This window comes from Schistocerca piceifrons, chromosome X, assembly GCF_021461385.2.
Source record: "Schistocerca piceifrons isolate TAMUIC-IGC-003096 chromosome X, iqSchPice1.1, whole genome shotgun sequence".
NCBI classification, from domain to species: Eukaryota; Metazoa; Arthropoda; class Insecta; order Orthoptera; family Acrididae; genus Schistocerca; species Schistocerca piceifrons.
The window spans coordinates 356,625,285-356,647,165 of record NC_060149.1 but is presented as its reverse complement, the minus strand read 5'-3'; the positions used below and the strand labels follow the sequence as shown (position 1 = coordinate 356,647,165).

The 21,881-nt window shown below is 43.5% G+C and overlaps 1 protein-coding gene across 1 annotated transcript in view; it reads left to right on the top strand.

Annotated features, from left to right (window-relative positions):
• Positions 1 to 21,881, top strand: part of LOC124721945 (pyruvate dehydrogenase (acetyl-transferring) kinase, mitochondrial) — a 377,601-nt gene that overhangs the window by 14,602 nt on the left and 341,118 nt on the right. The window lies entirely within an intron of this gene.

Genomic DNA, 21,881 nt, shown 5'->3' with positions numbered 1-21,881 from the left:
GTTGTCAGCCATCTTGAACTTTGACGAAAAATTTGATGACAGTGTAATACCCCTTCTAGCGCTGCGTCAAAGATCTTTGTCAAATATATTGGACGGAATATTGGATCACATCTTTGATCAAATCTTTGACAAAGAAACTTGATAGTGTAATATCGGCCTTACTAACTTTTTTAACTGTGGCGAGTAGTTGAAGTTGGGTTGTTGATCTTTCTGGTTTAAAACACAGTTAAAATCTCCACCTAGTATAAGAGAACACGGATTTTTCCTCAATAAATAAATCAGTTCATCTTAAAAAAAACTTCGCACGATCCAATTTGTGGAAATTTCCTGATGGGGCGTAAAGGTTAAGCACTGTCACATCGAATATTTTTATGCCTATGGCTCTTCCTGATTCTAGTCGTTCGATTTCAGTCGCCGGAATGCCTTCCCTTATAAGAATGGCTGTACCGATATTGGCTTCCGTAGAAGCATTAACAATTTCAAAAAAGCCTGGGATCCGAAATTCCGTTATCGCAACTTCTTGTAGCAACGCGATATCTGTCCCGGACTGAATTCTTTTAGTGCTGCCAATTTCAATTGTGACTGTATTTTATTAATGTTAATAGTAGTAATGCTATAAGCTTGCATCACAGACATACCATAAGAAGCTATTTGGGATGAGGATAGGTATGATTATAGCAGCAACGTGCTTCCCTACAAGGCACGATCTTTACAAGCTGTGTGCCCATTAAATGTACTAAATTCCTAGTAAAATTTGCACTGCTTTTAAACAAAGAGCTTGAGAAGAAAAGTATCCTGAAATCCCGACAATGCATTCCTATAAGTCACTGTGGCCATTCTCTTTCTCCTCGTCAGTGTTGGTCCTGATGACTTCATGTTTAATATTCTTTTTCTTGATGTCTTTCTTCTCTGGTGTGGCTTTCGCTTGATGACGCGTGACAGCAAGACCCGGTGTCGGTCGCTGCCGCCGGCGGTGGCTGAATGGGGCAACGGCCGTGGCTTGCGAGTCGTCAATATTTGGTTCCGGCGTGGTGTCTGTTGTGCTGTCTTGCTGGCGAGGCGGTGATGCTTGTTTATTTCCTCCTTCGGCTCGGCGTTGCGCTTCGGAGTCAGCAGGTTGTTTACTTGGTACTTCCTCGTACTGTTCGCACTGTATGGGCTGTGCACTTGATGCGGTTATTTCAGTCGTGACCTCAGGCTCAGGGTCACATTTCCGTGAAAGGTCACTACCAGCTGCCTCACTATTTGTTCGTGGCGGTATAAGTCCTTGTGCGGAAGTGGGAGCCACATCGACCTGCATTCCATCTCCTTTTTCCACTTCCAACAGATCTTCAGGACTGGGCTTCGGCCTCGTAGCAACGGGTGTTTCGCAGGAAGAGTCCTCATCAACATTTTTTTTAGTGTCCTCTAGAGGACGCTTTTTAGTGGGAATCTCGCTGTCACGGGACGGAATTTCAGCAGTTAATGCAGGTTTTAAAGACGGAAAGTCATTAACATTAAGTGCAACATTTTCAGAGGTAGTAACAGGATCCACGACAGCCGCCGGCTCTGTTGTATTACTGGCTGGCAACAAATCGTTGAATGTTAATTTCCGGCGTTGCGTAAGGTTATTTGTTAGCACAAAAACACGGCAGTCCTAACGGAGGTGACCAGACTCGTTACATACATGACATGTAAGAGTTTGCCCTGAGTACATAACATGCGCCTTGTGCCCGTCAACAAAGATGTGGGAGGGAATGTTTGCCTTCACTTCCATCTCCACGGAGCGAATGCCGTTAAAGCACTGCAGCTTGAAATGCGAAGCCCACCTTTCGTTGACTATTTGCCTGACAACCCCATATTTTGAAAGGACTTCTTTAATTTTCGAGTTGTCTACTTCTATGGGAATATTCTAAACCCTAACATTCCTAATTACAGACTCGGAATTCCGGAGTTTTACAGTACTTTTAGTACCATCACGGTGTATAAATTCCGTTTCATAACCAAATTTTGCCAGAAAGCGGTCTACACTCACGGAATCGTTAAACTTTACAAAAATGCAGTATTCATCAGAGTCTAGCTGCATGGTATGAACATATTCAGAATGAAGGCCAATTACCTCGGTAATCCAGTCGTGTATTTCAAGTTCAGAGGGCTGTACTCGACGAGTGTACTTGTCGAAGGTGAAAATCACGGTGTTTTTTCTCACGGAGTTTGCCATGGTGTTCTGCAGCGAAGAAATCTCGGACAACGCCGAAATCCCAACAGCACTACGTAGAAAGATGACACGACGAAGACAAAATACTCAATTGATAACGCTTAATTCACGTGCAAAAACGTCAATAAACGAGCACGAAACTCGAGAACACTGGCGTAAACACTGAACGTTCTCGGAGCAAACTTGAGGAGCGTGCGACCGCTGCGACAGCTAAAGCCAGACTTAACCACGGGACTACGGCGCCCCTGCGCTCATACGGTCCTCGATGTTGCCTATCTTGCACATGGACTACTCAGTTTGTATATTTTGCTTATTTTTTCTTAGTTCCACACAACTTCTTCCGGTTTTCTCGATTGATCTGTGTTCGGTTTTTCAAGGCCTATCCACTGTGCCAAATTATAACTAAATCTGATGGGGGTGCGATGGAGAGGTTCCCTTGTGAGGTCGCTGATATGGAGTAACTGTCAGTAGGTGGCAGCACAATGCACCTAATATAAAAACGTATGTTTTTGGGGGGTGTCCTGATACTTTTGATCACAAAATGTAACTAAATTTCATTTGTAGTGTGTTGGATAATCAAGAGAGAAAAACAGCATTTACCGTGTAGAAGATAAAAGGAAAGCGGTCGGTTCACACAACCACCTGAGGGACTGAACAGAGTTATATAAAATTAAAGTAATGGTGCAGTTTAACGGTGTTTACACATGTACACATTACTATCACAGTTTGCCACTTCCAGAAGATGATTAATCCATAGTGTGGTATTTACCTCAGTAACCAAGAGATCACCCATGAGAGTCGCTTACTGTAAAACAGTATTTCGCCCTGCATTTCTTCATGAAGTGTGTCGAAACAGTTTATCTACTGCCAGACTTATCCCTTCCCCCACCACCCAACATTTACTTTTAATCGACCTCACGGCCATTGCACTGGGAAAAACTGCGTGTACACGTTTGAATATCTCATTTCATCACTGCAGCCCATGTGCGCTATTTGTTAGTGTGGGAGGGGCCATAAATCTTCTTTGAAACCTCTGTGAAGATACATTCTTAGATTTTTTAAGTGCCCACGTCACATCCTGCGTCATAATCGTGTTGTAGCTTCTCCAGATGATTAAGTATTTTTCATGTTTTGCTCCATAGTTTATATGTGAGGCAGGTCGAATAGGCAATGCAACACTTTTTTGTGAAAGCAGGTTGGTTTTATTGGGGTTTCCAATATACCATGTTATTCTCCATTCTTTCGGTGACAAAACCCTGTTTTTCAACATAATGTCCATTCAACGCGACGGCCTTAACTCCAACTTACTGGCTGGTTGCCTGCACGGTAACACTCTACTAGTCGACGTCGGACCCAACGTCGTGCAACATCAATAACCTCCCCAAAATCTACGCACTGTTTCCAACGAAGTGCATCCTTAATTGGGCCAGACAAATAGAAGTCGGAAGGTGCAAGATTGGGGCTATAGGATGGATGAGGAAGAATGGTCCAGTGAAGTTCTGTGAGCTCCTGTCGGGTGCACAGAGTTGTGTTAGCCTTGCCATGGAGAAGGAGAAGTTCGTTTGAACACGCTGAAGACGCTTCTGTTAGGCGGCGAAGAACTTAAACCGGGCACACACCTTTGAGTACCCTAACTTGTGGATAAGTGTGTCAGCACTATCAATAGAGACGTCCAGTTGTGCAGCGAGATGTTTGTGATCCGTCTATCACCCCGAATGAGAGTGTCCGCACGTACCAACATTGCAGGAGTCAGGTGTGTGCGGCCGGCCGGCGCGCAGGAGGAGGGGGGGGGGGGGAGATTAGTGTTTAACGTCCCGTCGACAGCGAGGTCATTAGAGACGGAGCGCAAGCTCGGGTGAGGGAAGAATGGGGAAGGAAATCGGCCGTGCCCTTGCAAAGGAACCATCCCGGCATTTGCCTGAACCCGGGTTCGATTCCCGGCGGGGTCAGGGATTTTCTCTGCCTCGTGATGACTGGGTGTTGTGTGATGTCCTTAGGTTAGTTAAGTTTAAGTAGTTCTAAGTTCTAGGGGACTGATGACCTTAGATGTTAAGTCCCATAGCGCTCAGAGCCATTTGAACCATTTGCCTGAAGCGATTTAGGGAAATCACGGAAAACCTAAATCAGGACGGCCGGAGACGGGATTGAACCGTCGTCCTCCCGAATGCGCGCAGGAGATCGGACAGGTTTGCGCGGCCTTGTTGCGATGATCAAAGACGCCTCGCCCAATGACTGACCATGCTTTTTTTCACTGCCAGTTCTTTGTAGACATTCTGTAAGCACCTATGAATATTTGCGATGCTCTGTTTTTCCGCCTAAGAAAACTAAATGACAGCTCCCTGCTTGGAACGCACCTTCGTTACAGATGTCATTTTGAAGGCTACATACAGCGCTGCTACTTATCGGAACTTTATAGACTGTAGGGGCTGAAGCAGGAATTTTCCACAATGTCCCACAGCAAATCCCGCATTTTTTTTTTCAACAGAAATTGGCCGAGACAGAAAGTGTTGCATTACTTGTTGAACGCTCCTCGTATATTAAAAATAAAGTGACCTAAGCTGCTTTCATTACTTTCTTCTGCAGAATCTAAAAAAATTAAACAAAAGTCTTTACAGCAGCTTTGCCGTATTTCAAAATACCTGTAAGGAAAATGTCACCGATTTGTGTGCGTGGAGCTTCCCAGTAACGTTCTCTTGCCGACGAAGTAAAGTTGTCACATCTATGCAGACCTTGTGAATTAGCTTCATTACCATGGATCATACAGAGACGAAAGGTGTCGGGAATGGCACAGATGTATGTTTTGTGAGCTATTTTTGTTGTGTAGGAACGCTATAACGTCGGACGCTCCGTGAGAACGTACGCGGGTGATACTGTTTTCTGTAGGGAGTCCCAACGCAAGACAAGTATGGCGCGAAATGCGGAAGAAATGCAGAAGCCGAAATACATATTAATTTTAGATTTCAAGGTTGGCGGCCAGTCACCAGAAACGACTACTACTAATAAATATATAGTAGTGCTTGCAAAGCTGCCTAAAATGGAACAAATACATAAAATAATTGTGGATGAGGCAGATGCGAGTCTGAGACTGAGTGGAAAAATCGTTAAGGGACTATAATTAGTCTATGAAGGATGTAGCCTACAAAACCCGCGTTCGACCAAACACTTGAGTATTATCCGGCAATCTGGGGTCTTTATCACGTAAAAACAATACAAGACACAGGAAGACCCAAAGAACAACAATGCATTTCGTCTCGGGTTCGTCTTGGTGATGCTCGTCCAACTCCAGTGACATTTAAGCCTGCAAAAGAGATGCCATGCTCCACCGTGACCGCACGTTGTCAGAAGAGTCGAGCAACATATCACTTCCTCCACCGTGTATCATCCTAAAAGACAATATCTGTAACATTGGAGAAATTGGAGTTTGCCATTTATGTTACTGGCATTCGCCTTCCTGCCATTGGAACTAGAAAGATGATGGCAGTCATAACTCAAGTACCTGCCACCACTTGCCTTAAGGCCCCTTTTGTAGTGTAGAAGTAGATGTAGAAGTCACACTAAAGCAAATCGGGTAATTAATACACTTTTCGAACGTGAATACTTGCAATTTGGGTAGTCTGTGCCTGGTTTTTGGAAATATCACTGTTTTTGTGGCGTCTGCAGCGAATATTACGTATTTTATGAAATAATGTTCAACCAGAGACTTCGGAATAAAGGTGTTCCTCAGAAAGAATGTCACCAATTCCGCGAACTGAAAGTGAACGGAAGTTTGCAAGGCAAAACACAGATCCATCAAAATAATAGTGTAGCAGCGGACGGTAACTCCCGTGAACGCTCTGTCATGACATCTTTTCAGAGCATGCTGAAAAGTAATGCCTCCGAATTTTTTATGTGAAAACTCAAAAGCTTTTTAAATGAAACATTTTATTAACACTTTACAAATTTATTCTTCGTGTCTACATATATGCAGTCCTCTGCCGCTACAGGGTCCGAATTGTAGGGTGTAACAAGGCGGTATGTAACGTAACTGTGTCGGTGCATGAGAAACAGCATGTCCTGGTTATCGAGTTTCAAATAGTTCGTTCACGCATGGAGCACCCTTTCCTTCATCATAACAGTGGAAGACCGCACATGAGCGTTGCGATATGTGCAAGAATCTCACGCCCTGGGTTCGCCGTCATCGGCCATCCTCCGTAGAGTCCCGACTTGGCTCCGCCCGATTTTCATGTTTCCAAAACTTAAAGGACATCTGCGAGGACTTCACTTTGATAATGATGATGGGACGCAAGCAGAGGTGAGGGTGTGACGATATCAGTAAATTGGTCTCTCTTTGAGAGAAATGTTTTTGTCGTCAGGGTGGCTATATTGTGAAACAAATACGTAGACATGATGAATAAATATGTAGAATGTTACTAAAGTTTGCTTTATTTAACATTTTTAAGAGTTTTCTCAGAAAAAATTCTGAGGCATCACTTTTCAGCACGCCGTCGTAAAAAGTCGGGCACAGACCTATACGATTAGCATCAATGATAAAATTAACATGCACGGGTAGGGCTGAACTAATTTGGTGAACTTAAATGACGTTAACATGGGTGATGCAGTAAGATTCACCAGTTAAAAGAAATGTAAAACACACACACACACACACACACACACACACACACACACACACACACACACACAAAATTACGATGAACGTAGCTAAGCAGTTACGTGAGAATGATGTACGATCCTTTCATCATGTATTTACTTCGTTTGCTGCATGTGCTGTCTTGTCTACATCGAAACGCCTTGGGTGAGTCTTCTGAGCGCATCAGTATTACGAACTATTTCAGTCGCTAGGATGCTTTCTCGCTTTTTTAATCCTGATAGTTTCATTGTTAAAGATCGTAGGATGGCCATAGGAAACTCTCAGTCTGACATACTGTTGGATTCGTGGATTTTGGTCGGTCTTGAAGATGTTCTCATGTGGAATACTCAACGATATTAAAAATACGGTCATAGGTATCCTGTTGCTGTGTTGCATGAATTCCTATATACACGTTGTCTTAATACGTTAAAAGATCGAAGTGAGACAAGGATATGCCACCCTCGTTCGGTTCGATGATTGATTTCCTTAAAATTCTGCATGTCGCAATTCCGGTCCGCACTATAGATTTTTCGTGAAAACTTCAGGATAACAGCATAATAAGTGTTTCATATTCATGTGTAATTTAATTATCCATGTATTTAATACAATGATTACACAGAATATTATAATTGTTACACAATAGTTAAATAACAAGTCTGAACAGTCGATAGTCGCTTTATGGCCGGCTGGGCCAGCTACGAAATCACTTTACGCCGTTTTCTCATTTTCTTTTCGACACTGTCGTAACTCTCACAGTCGCTCGCCACTGGACTTTTTAGGTTTTTGGATTCCTTTCAGTGGCATTTTTCCTATGACTTCAGATTTCTATAATACCGAGCATACCGACAGGTCATATAAGATGACATCTTTCATTATTTTGTAAATTTCAATTTAATACCGCTCTTATTTTATATTCTGATGGATATTTTTATTTTCTCACTTTGGTTGTCAGTAGTGCTCCGCAAACCCTTCACAATGACACTCGAATCAATGTCCTAGGTAAACGCGTTTCCATTCTACACCAATTTATAATTCGTAAAAATGTCGCTGGTACTAGACGTCACAGGCTAAACAAATAATGCGCGATGACACACAAAGACATGACCTATCCATCGTGAGCTCAAACATTGTTTACGCATTATTAGAATCGTAGTTATTAGCGATTCAAATCCGACGGTATTTTGTCACACGAGGAAATTTCATCGACACTTGAATAAACGTATTCACGATTAATGGGAGATATTCACATTTAACCTGATCAGTCTGTTTAACAGCAAAGACGTGGAATATATCGCAAAGGAAGTTACACTTGGCCATCTCGCTAATAGCTTTTGTTTATGTTCGTGATCGTATTCATAATGAAAAGGATTTGATACATCACATAGGGCAAGGTGGCACACTGGTTAATGCTTTGGCTGGGTTTATATTATTTGAGCCCGAAGGTGTAGTGGTAAGATGCTGGAGTCTTATGCGGAGGGATGTTGGTTCAATCCCTGTCCTGCCATTCAGATTTATGTTTCCCGTGAGTTCTCTAGACAGCTTAACGTAAACGACAAGATGGTTCCTTGAAAAAGGCACCACTAGTTTTCTTCTCCATCCTTCTCCTCCCGGGCTTGCTTCTCCTCTAATGAACTCGTCGGCGGAACATAAAAACATAATCGCCCTTCCTGTTTGACTCTTATTCATCAGGAGAGAGAGAGACTCAATTCCCTTCCTGACAACGTCCTGTTTTCGTATTTCCCGTAGAACACTTGAGGCGAAAGTTAAGGTCGTTCACTAACAAGATGACGTGTGGTACCTATCCTCAACCTTTGCCAACGAAGTAAATGTTTGATTTATGTTTTCAGTGTGGAAGAGGCGTTAAAATCGAATCTCCCTTCCAAAATCCCATACTGTGTCATGTTTTAACGAACAGGCCACTATTCTAATGTTTAAACGGTGAATACAGTATCAGTTATTGTAAATTCTCTGCAAGATGATAGCCTTGTTATTTGGTCCCATGGATAGCGAGGTGGTCACTGATCGAACGTAACTTCAGTTTATCAAGGATGACAAAGGGAACTGTCACTGCTTACATAAAGGAACGCAGGAAAAATTTTAGGGTTGGTGTGACGTTCAGTGGAACAGTGGAAAATCTCAGCTCGCATTTTAGTCCCTTCGTTATGGAATACGAGTATAGCCGCCGCTACATGTTTTAGCGATTTCGAGCTTCTAGCCTATTTTTCTCTGTTGAAGAAATCGCCTACACAATAAAGGGCTACTACAAACGATTCATTAGTTTTCAAAACTATATATTTTCCAAAGTATTAAATGTACAAATATGATTGATGTGTGAATAGAACCGTACTCACCACGTTTGCATTTTGCACTCTGCAAATGTTCTACGGGTTCCCGCTCTGGTCACATGACACACGTCCAAGCGGTGGTAAAGTTCGTTCCATACCTTATGCAGCACGATCCTGTCGGTGGTCATCACAGCAGCATTGATGTATTCTCTGAGCTGTTCTAGCGTTCTTGGCAGTGGCGGTCAACACGGTCATTAATGTACCCCAAAGGAAAAAGTCACAAGGTACTAGATGAGGCGACCTGGGTGTCCAAGGGAACAGAACCACATCATTTTCACCAATACAGCAATGCGGAAATTCGTCGTTTAGGTAGCGACGAACATCGATGCTCCAATGAGGAAGTGCCCCGTCTTGTTGGAAGACGAAATTCTCGGAATCAGTAGTTAGTTGTGGAAACAACTACAACCACAGCTGCAACATATCAAGGGTCTGTGACACTGCACAGAGAACAATAGTGTAACCTTCGCCAGATCTCGTTCATGCGCCACATTTTCACGAGGATTTTCAGTGCCCTGTACACTCACATTATGGCGATTAATCTTTCCAGATAAAAGGAGGGTTGCCTCGTCGCTGAATATCAGCTTGGAGGCAAAAAACTATTTCCTTTCTTTGACGTCATTTTGTCAAGGCACTGCACTCCCAGCGCCAGCTGCTTGGGCACATTGCAAACTAGGCGAGTTTCTTTTTATGCATCAGTTATATTTGTACATCTAATATTTTGACAAATATAGAAGCTTGAAAACAAATACATCGCGTATAGTAGTCCTATATCGTGTGACGTGTTCAACATTAACACAACTAAGAAGAAGTTGAGCTTATCCATTATGGATATTTTAGAAGCGTGTCTGTTAATTGAATGTAAATACAAAAAAAAACCTGCAATCTGTTTGCTTTTAAAAGTTTGCAAACAGATTTTGTGAAAGTTGTGAAGTGATGTACCAAATGGCCATCAAAATGGAAGCAGACAGGTGGACACCAACAGAAAAAAGCTGCCCACACTGTCGCAAGCCAGCGCCCAACATTATGCTAGAAATAGTGATGTAACTTCCAGAAAACCATCTGAAGGTGAACCTGAAAACTGGTTCACTGTATAATAAATAACTATTCTAAAAAGTAACTGGTTGCAGTTTTTTGTATTTACATAAGAAAAAGTGATTAGGGATACAGAGAAAATGTCATTTTGAACTTCGAGTTCGTTCCCTCTGAAAGTGAAATACATAGTGGACCTTCTCATGTTTCATAGTAGGTCGGAATCGTGCTTTTAGTTTCCCATTAGTGTGTGTAGCCATATTTTTCTGTAATAAATTATCAGAGCCTAACTGCCGGTTTTCCACAGATATGTATCAATTCCTGTATGCAGTGTGCCATCTTCAGGACCGATCTCACGTTCGGAGGCTTTGAAAGAATTTTTGTCACCGTAAGAAGGCAGGATAGCAGGGTTGGTGAACACAGTATTCCTGCAGGCGAATGGACCAGCGCACTCTTTATGATAATGCTGCAGAAACGAGCACGTTAAGCCAAGGCGTTCGTTGCTGCGTTTACTAATTCTAGATGCAAATATCAATAAATTAACACCACTTCGGCTCGTTAGAGCGTTAGGAAACTGTCGCATACCTATAGGGTCGTTTAGCGTAGATTAGGTCATACGTTACCTGTCCGCATAGTGCAGGACACTGTGTGCCTTCTGAGACAGCATTCGATGGCTGTTGCGTTGAGAAATTCCAACCTTGGACGACCCTTTTTGTTGAATAAGAGAATCACGTAGTCTTAGCTTGCTGGTTTCGTTCTGTGCTTCAAAATGAATACAAACTGTTTTTCAGATATCGACTTCTAAATATTACGTAGTATATACTATTAACTATACCGACGGAAGAAAAATCGCAAAACGATAAAATAATTAATGTATAGTAATGAAATTTTGGTAATACGTTTGTTAGGTAACATATTTTAGTGATTAACATTTTGCCGGCCGGAGTGGCCGAGCGGTTCTAGACGCTACAGTCTGGAACCGCACGACCGCTGCGATCGCAGACTAGAATCCTGCTTCGGGCATGGATGTGTGTGATGTCCTTAGTTTTTTTTTTTGACGAGGGCCACCCGTCGGGTAGACTGCTCGCCTGGTGCAAGTCTTTCGATTTGACGCCACTGCGGCGACTTGCGCGTCGATAGGGATGGAATGATGATGATTAGGACAATACAACACCCAGTCCCTGAGCGGAGATAATCTCCGACCCAGCCGGGAATCGAACCCGGGCCCTTAGGATTGAGAGTCTGTCGCGCTGACCTCTCAGCTACTGGGGGCGGACAGTTAGGTGTAAGTAGTTCTAAGTTCTAGGTGACTGATGACCTCGGAAGTTAAGTCCCACAGTGCTCAAAGCCATCCCAGGATTAACATAGCAACATCACAGGTTAACGTAAGCGCGAGATAAACCACTGCAAATGTGAAATGGTGGTACACTAATAACCGGTGTTATAGTCAAAATGTTGAATGCAAGCATGCAAACGTACATGCATTGTGTTGTACATGTGCCGGAGTCACTTTGTGGGATGGAGTTCCGTGACTGTTACACTTAATCGGTTAATGCTGGTTGTGGATGAGGCTGCAGTGTTGTCCGATGATGTCCCATGTGTGTTCGATTGGAGAGAGATCTGGTGATCAAGAACGTCAAGGCAACATGTCGAAACTCTGTAGAGTATGTTGAATTAAAACAGCGGTATGCGGATGAGCGTTTTCCTGTTGGAAAACACGCCCTGGAATGCTGTTCGTGACAGAACAACATGTCGAGTCTCCAGATTTATGGATAAATTTGCAGTCAGGGTGCGTGGGATAACCACGAGAGCGCTCATGCTGTCACACGAAATCACACCCCAGACCGTAACTCTAGGTGAAGCTGCAGTGTGTGTAGCACGCAGATAGGTTGGTTGCAGGCCCTCAACTGGCCTCCTAACCAACACACGGCGTTCACTGGCATCGAGTCAGAACCAGCTATCATCAAAAAATACAACAGACCTCTATCCAGCCCTCCAATGAGCTTTCGCTTGAGACCACTGAGGTCGCAAATGGCGGTGATTTGGGGTCAGTGGAATGTGCGCTACAGGGCGTCTCGCTCGGATCTGTCCTAGAAATAACCGATTTGTAACAGTTCTTTGTGTCACTGTGATGCCAACTGCTGCTCAGATTGCTGTTGCAGATGCTGCACGATGCGCCAAAGCGATAGGTCGAACACGATGATCTTCGCTCTCGGTAGTACGACGTGGCTGCCTAGAGCGCGGTCATCCCGTGACCACCGTTGCCTGAATGACATACAGTGGCTACATCTCTGCCACGTTTTCCGCGGTATTGCAGAAGCCCTATTTCTAGACCTCGTTCAAACTCAGTAAGATGTTGATAATGGCGTCTTTGTTGCCTCAAAGACATTCTTGACTAACATCAACTCACCACGTTAAATATCAAAGCTAACAATCGCACAAGACCGTTAAATCGTGTATTTGAAACAGACCCGATTTTATTTGCATGCACTTAGTGCCGCGACTGGCGCGAAATTTGGATAGACATCATCCTTCAGATGTAGAAACACGCCTACTAACTTCCGCTTAATGTTGCACAACCCCTTCTTTGTGTTAAGATTGTTTTTCCGTCAGTGTGTGTCTGAATCTGCATCTACATACATACTCCGCAAGCTACTGTATAGTGAGTGGCGGAGGGTACCTTGCATAACAACTAGTGATTTTCTTTCTCGCTCCACTCGCAAATGGAGCGAGGGAAGTACGATTGTCTCTATGCCTCCTCAAGAGTAGTAATATCTCTTATCTTGTCTTCGCGATCCTTACGCGAAACGTACGTTGCGATCAGTAGAATAGTTCTGCAGACAGCTTGAAACGCCGGTTCTCTAAATTTTATCAATAGCGTTTCGCGAAAAGAACGTCGCCTTCCCTCCATGGATTCCCATTTGAGTTCTTGAAGCATTTCCGTATTATTCGTGTGTTGTTCTAACCTAACTGTAACAAATCTAGCAGTCCTCCTCTGAATTGCCTCGATATCTTTCTGTAATCCTACCTGTTGCGGATTCCAAACATTTGATCAGTACTCAGGAATGGGTCGCACTAGCGTTTCTTTTCTAGATGAGCTACATTTTCCTAAAATTCTCCCAATGAACCAAATTGGACCATTCACCTTCCTTACTACTGTTCTTACGTACTCTTTCCATTTCAGATCGATTCGCAACGTTACGCTTAGATACTTAATCGATGTAACTGTGTCAAGGAGCACATCACACCTATTGCATTCGAACATTAGAGAATTATTTTTCCTACTCATCTGCATTAACTTACATTTTTCTACCTTTAGAGCAAGCTGTCATTCATCTCACCAACGAGAAATTTTGTGCACGGCTCAACGACGGCATCTTCCCTTACACCACAGTGTCATCAGCAACCAGCCGCAGGTTGCTTCTGACCCCGTCCATCAGATCACTTACTTATACAGAGGATAAGAGCGGTTCTGTCAGACCTCTTTTGGGCATTCCTCACGATACCCTTGTATCTGATCAGCAGCCGCTTTCGAGGACGGCGTACTGGGTTCTATTACTTAAGAAGTCTCCGAGCCACTCACATATCTGGGAACCCCGATGCTCAGACCTTCGTTTAACAGTCTGCAGTGAGGTATCGTGTCAAACGCTTTCCGGAAATCTAGGAATATTAACCTAAGTATATTTTAGATCTATTAAGGACCGTGTGTTTCAGAAGAAGCGCTCCGCAAATTGTCATCAGATCAAGGAGGAAAGGAAAATGAGAATTTAACGTCCCGTCGACGAGATTGTAGCGGAGCTTGTCTACGACTAGATGACGAATCATGAAATAATAATTAGCTTGTGAGTTTTCGCTAATATCTTAAGTAAAGGACGTCGTCTTGCCTGCTTTTTTTGCCGCCGTCATCTTCAATTATTTTTCGATAAAAATCTGATTCGAGGCGAGCGGCGAGTTTGCCTGTTTTTGTTCTGTCGAGGAGATCGTTGCTGCAGTTTTTCTTTTGTTTTCTGCGAGCACTCGTGTCTCGAGTTCTGCGGATACTGGGAACAGATCTGATCCTCCCTGCACGTCCAAATTAAACTAAGCGCTTTACGTCGTCTGTAATTACCTCGGCTGCCTGCGCTGCTGTACACCCTGCTTCATTGTTCAGCGGCATCGACTTTCTGCCACGGAGAAGCTCACAGGGACTTAAGCACTCCAGGAAAAGTCTCCAAAGTGGTTGGGACCAGGAAGACTTCCTTGCACTTGTTAGCTTCTAACGCACAATATTTCTGTACTTCAATTTACAGGAAGTGTCTGCAATTTATATACGACTACCAAACCAGCCCGTGACAATTTGATGTATTTATATTTGTTCACGTATTAACGTAAGTTTGAGTCATTTACTACAACAGTTCTTCGGCTTCTGCTTCCAGACAGTGCAAAAATCATCCTTGTTTTGTTAGTGTAAAACGGTCGGCCCTGATGACGGTTGCAATATTCTCCGAAACTCGTAGAGGGAAAATCAGTAACTGTAACTAGTTACAGTTGCACATGAAACGTATTCGCAGTTGCGAATATGGACAACCATCAGCTGTATAATGGAATGACGAGAATGAAAATTTGTACCGGACCGGGACTCGAACCCGGATTTCCCGCTCATCGCGAGCGGTCGCCTTACCATTTGACTTACGATAATATACATAAGGGAGGTACGAGTAAAGGTTGTAGGCCCGTGGTTGGCGACAGACGGAAGCTTCGATCTGGCCGTGATCGTGCTTCAATAGTCAAATGGTAAGGCGGGGAATCCGTGTTTAAGTCCCGGTCCGATACATATTTTCACTGTCATCATTCCCCTATACAGCCGATGGTTGTCCATATTTGCAACTGCGGATATATTTCACGTATTTCATAACGGCTGTAGTCGCCGCAGTGCCTGCTCCTTCGTAATTCGGAGTAACACAGGCAGTGTAATCCATAGTTACAGTTGTTTCTATCGTCATGTGATTTTTCGTAAGCGACGGTTAGGGAGACTTCTCTTATCAGTTTACCCTGTAAGATGCCTCTTCGCTAAAACTCGGGTGAGGAATGGTCCATCTGCAGACATTCGTTCCAGCGTGTTAGCTGCCAACTCTGTTCGACTTGGTGTCTGATTTGCCTCCAGTGCTTGTAATAATTGCATTTTTAAATTTACGATCGCAAATTTTGGTTTAGGACTTCGTGTACTGTTGAACGACTACCTGATAACTGCCTGGTAGCAGTGCGGACGGGCATCTTGGGATAACAAGCTAAGACTTGTCTTATACGATAGATGTTTTCCTCAGATGTTCTTGGTGGACCACTTCTCCCTTTATCGAACGCTGTACGTGCCTACATAAATTGAATGTGATCGCGGATTCTTACACACTTTTGCAGTTTCGCTGCATCTGCTGTGTCAGTAAAACTTAATACTGTACCTTCTGTGCCGCGCGGGATTAGCCGAGCGGTCTAGGGCGCTGCAGTCATGGACTGTGCGGCTGGTCCCGGCGGAGGTTCGAGTCCTCCCTCGGGCATGGATGTGTGTTTGTCCTTAGGATAATTTAGGTTAAGTAGTGTGTAAGCTTAGGGACTGATGACCGTAGCAGTTAAGCCCCATAAGGTTTCACACACATTCGAACATTTTTTGGTACCCTCTGTTCAGGAGTGTCCATTTTCTATGGATTTCGTTCCACAGTATCTCATCCATCAACACCAGGTACCAGGGACTCACAAACGCAATGTGGTAACAACTTTAATAACCAGTGGCTGCAGAGTACAAATCCGATGAAGATGCATAATCAAATGCATTTGAAAAAAAAAATTGAAATTGTAAAGAGACTTTGTGGGTAACCTGTGTATTTGGGGTATGCTCGAGGGACTACGCGTAAGATCGCGTACGAGAAGCCCCCACTGGCCTTCCAAAACGCTATGCGACCACCCCTTTACCGTAGGAATGAATTTTCGTGATGAATTACAAGAACTTCGATAACGGGCAGATTGTGATGACTGCATTCCAAGTAAACTGACATGGTCCGCTGCCGTTTTAGTGTGTGGTTGTTGGCGTCTTGCTCCCTCAGTAGTGGTAGTGACTGAAACGTGAGACTTCTCTAAATCGAAGCACAAATATTTGTACGGAGGTTACGTGCTCGAGATATTTAGCGATGTCCGACTAAGATATCTTTGCAGAACTATAAATATCCGTTACTCGTCAGAAGAACAACGAGTAATATAGCGAGTGGCTCTCTGTGTAGTCCCGACTACGTTGCTGGAAAATCTACTAGATGTTCAGAAGCGCTCTACCGAACAAGTAAGTTATTTAAGTATACAATTGCACCTGTTAATGGTACACTGGAAGCTTTTAAGTCTTACTCCTATTTAAGATTCTCTTAATACTTTCGTATGTCCACCCCCCCCCCCCCCACTCCTTCCCAATACCGCTTCCAGGTGCCATGTGAACACTTAAGTATCGATTCGGGAATAACGGATTTGGTTAGTAGTGAGTGCAATTATGTTCCACCAGTGATCACTTTGAGCTTTTTTCCACAACATTCGTGATCTGGGAGGACGTGACAAATCAATCTCGCATGCATTAACTGCCGCGGATAAGATTTTCAGACTGGCTTCTTGAATAATTTGCACCTCACGAATCCACTGACGTCCAAAAGTAAATCATGTTCTCCTCTTGTAGTGACAACCTTGCTTCCTCCCGCTGCGTGAATCATAACAGCTGATTTACGCACACCATTTGTGTAAAATAACTGACGCTGCCAAAATCGATATTTGATCGCGTTAGCAAAACCTATGTAGACATCACAACGAATATATATTTCTGAATTAAATCGTAGTGGGGTAAGAAAATAGCTGATGTCATGTATGAAATAGTCTCGAACGGGAAGTTCAAATTTTTCTTAAAGTGATAGCCTGTATTGTACACGCATGCCGCTTAATTACTAACGATGGACATTGTAAGGAAGGAAGGTTAGGGTTTAACGCCCCGATCACGACGGGGTCATTTAGAGACGGAGCACGAGCCCGAATTAAGAAGGCAAATGGCCAGCGTCTCTTTCAAAGAAGTCATTCCGGCATTTGCCTTAAGCGATGTTGGTAGACCGCGGAAAACTTACATCTGGATGACTGAACGGCGATCTGAACCGCCGTACTCCTGGATATGTCTTCTGTCTTGGCTACTGCGCCAACCCGCTTGGTATGACAATGGAGACATTTACCTCACATTTTACTTACGTTGTATATGTGTTGTTGCCAGCTGGTCCTGTGGTCCACTTGGAGCAACAGCAGACAGCTGAGTGCAATTAGAACTTCTGTCAGGTGAAAACACATAGGGGAACGCAGCGCTCGATGCGATAACTTTTTGTTGGAAATGGCATCCGCCACTTATTTCTCGAGCAAAGGAATTTTCCAGCAAACTTACATCAACATGTAAAATAATTTCGTCATGCTGAAGTGTGAGAACCTGATTTGAAAACTGATTTTTTGAAAACGTTAACTAACTGCTGATATGACATACATCATTCAGATCGGTTTTTGAGTAGTAGGCTATAGTCTGACCAAACGAAGCTTGTCTCTAGAACATTTTCTTCTTAAAGAAGAAGAAAGAAGAAAGTAATTGGTGGTAAACCTGTCATCGATGCGACGGTTGGTTTTAAAACAGCAGTGCTTTACTACGCGTCAGCCTATTGGAGGCGGTATGCGGTGCCTTCCTCCGAGCTTTTGAACCGACTGGTTATTTGGGACCGTACAACGTAACGTGGACTCAGAACCACAATGCAGTTCGGCTTTTTTCACGTTAACATACTGCCATAGCTGAAAGAAGTCACGCGTGTTAAATTAAAACCTTACGATTGATTGGGGTCGGAACAGAAGTCTTTTGTTTCCATAGTTTTGTATTTTACCAATGAGCCACCAAGTTATTCGCACAGACGTTCCACAATGAAAGATCACCTTTTGCTCCTCGTTCATTTGGTTTTGATATCGCCCACAGAGAGGAATACGGGGTCTTCAAAGTTCTAGTAGTACTGTGGTTTCCATTTTCCCTGGTTACGTAACTGCCGCAGTGCTTCCCTCACGTTTCGCAAGGTCGAGCATAAACAGCTCAAACTGTTTGTCGATTGTGGATATAGATATCACTCCCTGATGTTAACATAGTTTTCTCATAGCCTTATTTGTTCTATCTTCTCCCGCCTTTTAGCTCTGTTGTTTGTATGGTCACTTTCGTTGTACTCTGCTCGGGTCTTTTGCCGATACCTGTTCGTGATGTTCCACTGCACTTTATCACAATTTGCTTTACTTCCACGACGTCATTTGTAAATGTACGAGGGTTGACTGAACTCGTCAACAGTTGGCAGCATTGGTATGCGGCAGGTACTGGCTTGTTCCACAGCCTCTTCTCTACAGCTCCAGTTGGCGGGAAGTCTCAGCATTGAGCGGTTGTGTTGTTATAGTGTAAAGTATGGAACCCTGCGCAGACGGTCGGTCAATGCGATTTAAGCAACGTGCAATCATTGAATTCTTGACAGCAGAAGGTGTCACCCCAAAGGAGATTCATCAGAGAATGAAAGCAGTTTATGGTGATTGTGTTTATGTGAGTACTGTGCGTCATTGGGCGTCTAAGTTAAAAATGTTGAGGCGGGAACATCTGACCTGCGTGACAAGCAGAGTTGGACGTCCTGTTACAGCAACCACCGAGTTTCACAAGCAGAATGTTGACAGACTGATTAAGGACGATCGTCGTATCACTCAGTGAGAAATTGCAAGCACACTCTGCATTTCACAAGAACGTGTGGGTCACATTATTGCTTTGCTTGCCTATCGGAAGATCTGTGCACGATGGTAACCCCGGATGCTGACTCCTGAAATGAAAATGCATGGACTTGAAAATTGCCAGGAACTCCTCTCGCATTACGAGAATGAAGGTGACGCCTTTCTCCATTTAGGTGTGACAGGAGACGAAATGTGAGTACACCATTACGACCCGGAGACGAAATGTCAGTCTATGGAATATCGACACAAAGACTCGCCCCAGAAAGAGGAATTCAAGACGCAGTCCTCAGCTGGAAAACTAATGGTCACAGTGTTCTGGGGCGCAGATGGTGTTATCCATGTTGATTTCCTTGATCGTGGAACAACAATAAATTCAGAGTGCTACATCACAACGCTGCGAACTCAACGACGGCTAACAAGGGTCCGAAAGGAAAAGGGAAATGTATTCCTGCAGCATGACAATGCCAAACTACACACTTCATGTGCCACCACAGCGGAGCTTCAGAGACTGAATCTCACCACCGTACGGCATCCTCCATACAGTCCAGACTTAGCACCGTCTGACTTCCATCTGTTCCCGGTAATGAAAGACGATCTGCGGGGACGTCATTATGCTTCTGATGAAGACGTTGAGAAAACTGAGAGACTGTGGTTGCGGAAACAGTGTCGACTTCGTCCGTGACGGCTTCAAAAAACTTCTTGACCGTTGGCAGAAATATATCCAACTGGCTGGTGATTGTGCGCAAAAGTGAATATTGGTAATTAAAAATCAAATCTCATGATTATTTCTGCGTTTGATTTATTAAAATATTTCCATCCAAACTCAATTAACGAAGGTGGAGCCATTACTTTTCATTCAACCCTCGTAAACCAGTCTAAAGTATGTAAGATACGAGAATTGTCCCGTGTAATGAGTGGCGGTCTTGAAAAGCTTTCTATACATAAGCAAGAATTCCGTCGCACTATGTCTTCCAAAAAGCTTGATCAGTTTGTTGAAGGAGCACAAAGAGATCTTCATGTAGTCTTAAATTATGTATTAACTTCCGTGACGAGAACTGCTATGCATGTACTCTCAAAATTGACTTTAAATTCAGTGCTGTTGCAAGGCATCTGGCAGTCAGAATCAAGAAATACCTTCAGAAGCTCAAGCAACACACTTCTCAACGATTCTTAAGATGTACTGAACAAATTGTCCTGCGATGAAGGTAAACTTTTACAAAAGAGTAGTGTCCTATACAACCCAACCCTGTTGCCCTCGTGTCACCAATTTCTGTAAATAGAAAATTCTGTTTCTAAACATGAATTCCGGAAGTATTGGCTGATGTGCGTTTCTGTCACCAAATCTAGACAGCAACAGCACACATCACATTGTTACACTTGATAAAAACTGGAAGTGCCCCACGCCGTGTGAAGACATACAAAGATTTTTTTGTCCATGTATTCCAGAAGACCTTTGGAAGGTGCATATGTCACAATTAAGTAAATCAGTAAGGATGAAGTCAAGGTACAACTAGCATCGCCGCCGCTGTTTCCGAGCGGTTCTAGACGCTTCAGTCCGGAACCGCGCTGCTGCTACGGTCGCAGGTTCGAATCCTGCCTCGAGCATGGATGTGTGTGATATTCTTAGGTTAGTTAGGTTTAAGTAGTTCTAAGTCCAGGGGTCAGATGACGTCAGATGTTGAGTCCCATATTGCTCAGAGCCATTTGAACCATCTGAATAACTAGCATGCAGCGTAAATAGATTATCTCGGATAAAGAAGATTGATGTATCAAGAATAAAGCTGTCCGTGGACTTCGTGAATGCAAAATTGATCTGCTACCTTTGTGACGATACTGGTAGACTCAAGCAAATTCAGCTCTTTCGCTGAATTCTTCGTGGTGATTATATGAAGATCTCGACAAGTCGGGAAACCTTAGCTTACAATATTGTTACCGATACACAGAACATTCGAAGCTCTTACCTGGAAAAGATAACCCAGCAGACCACCTTTCAAGAGAAAGCACTCCAATTCTGCTGCGCTCGCAAATCAGTGGTACCAAGGATCACCTTGGCTCGTGAATTCCGTAGAAACTTGCCCTCGAAATGATGCGTTCTCGGCTACACTTGGAGTGTAAAGTAAAGTAAGCACGACCACTATGTACTAACGCTAAATTTTACAAAACGTAGGATCCGTAGCGGGGTGTGGAAAGTCGTATTCAGACAGATCAGCCTATTTAATCTGTGCTGTAAAATTGACGACTGTCTCTAGCGCATTCAAACCTACGACAAGGAGGCTTCACCGCGATAGAGACGGTGTTGCAAAGACGATAATTGCGCACCCACTGCCACTGGTCATACCTTCTGAGTCTTCTCAGTGCGGGGGCGGAGGGGATCATGTGGAAGACAGCTAAGCTGAATAGTATTGTAACCTCTATCGTTAAGAGATGCATCAGAATTGCCGTCCTTTAGCTATAAGTCCTCTGAATATAGTTAAAATAACGACGGTAACGTTTTTTCACCGATTTTCCATAGATTGGTGTCCGATTTGTATGTTGGAAACGGATCAGTTTCATTTTCGTGCCAGTCAGCACCAGCCCATCGTAAATAGGGCTGAAGACGCCAAAAACTAAATCCTCGTTTAACTGCCTGTCAAACACGAAACTGTTATTATTTCTTTACTTTCTCAGACGTTAAGTCTGGTTAAAAATGGAAAGTGACGCGGAACCTGATCAAGCGTCACTTCCTTTTAACTGTACGGTATATGTTATATTGCATTTAGGAACTTTCGGGTAATTGAACATGTATCAATAATTACGGATTTCTGTAGTTGTTTATATAAGTTTGGATGTAGCTGTATTGCATTGATGTACTGGTGGATATTGTGTGGTATGACTCCTGTAGTTGATATTATAATTGGTATAATGTCAA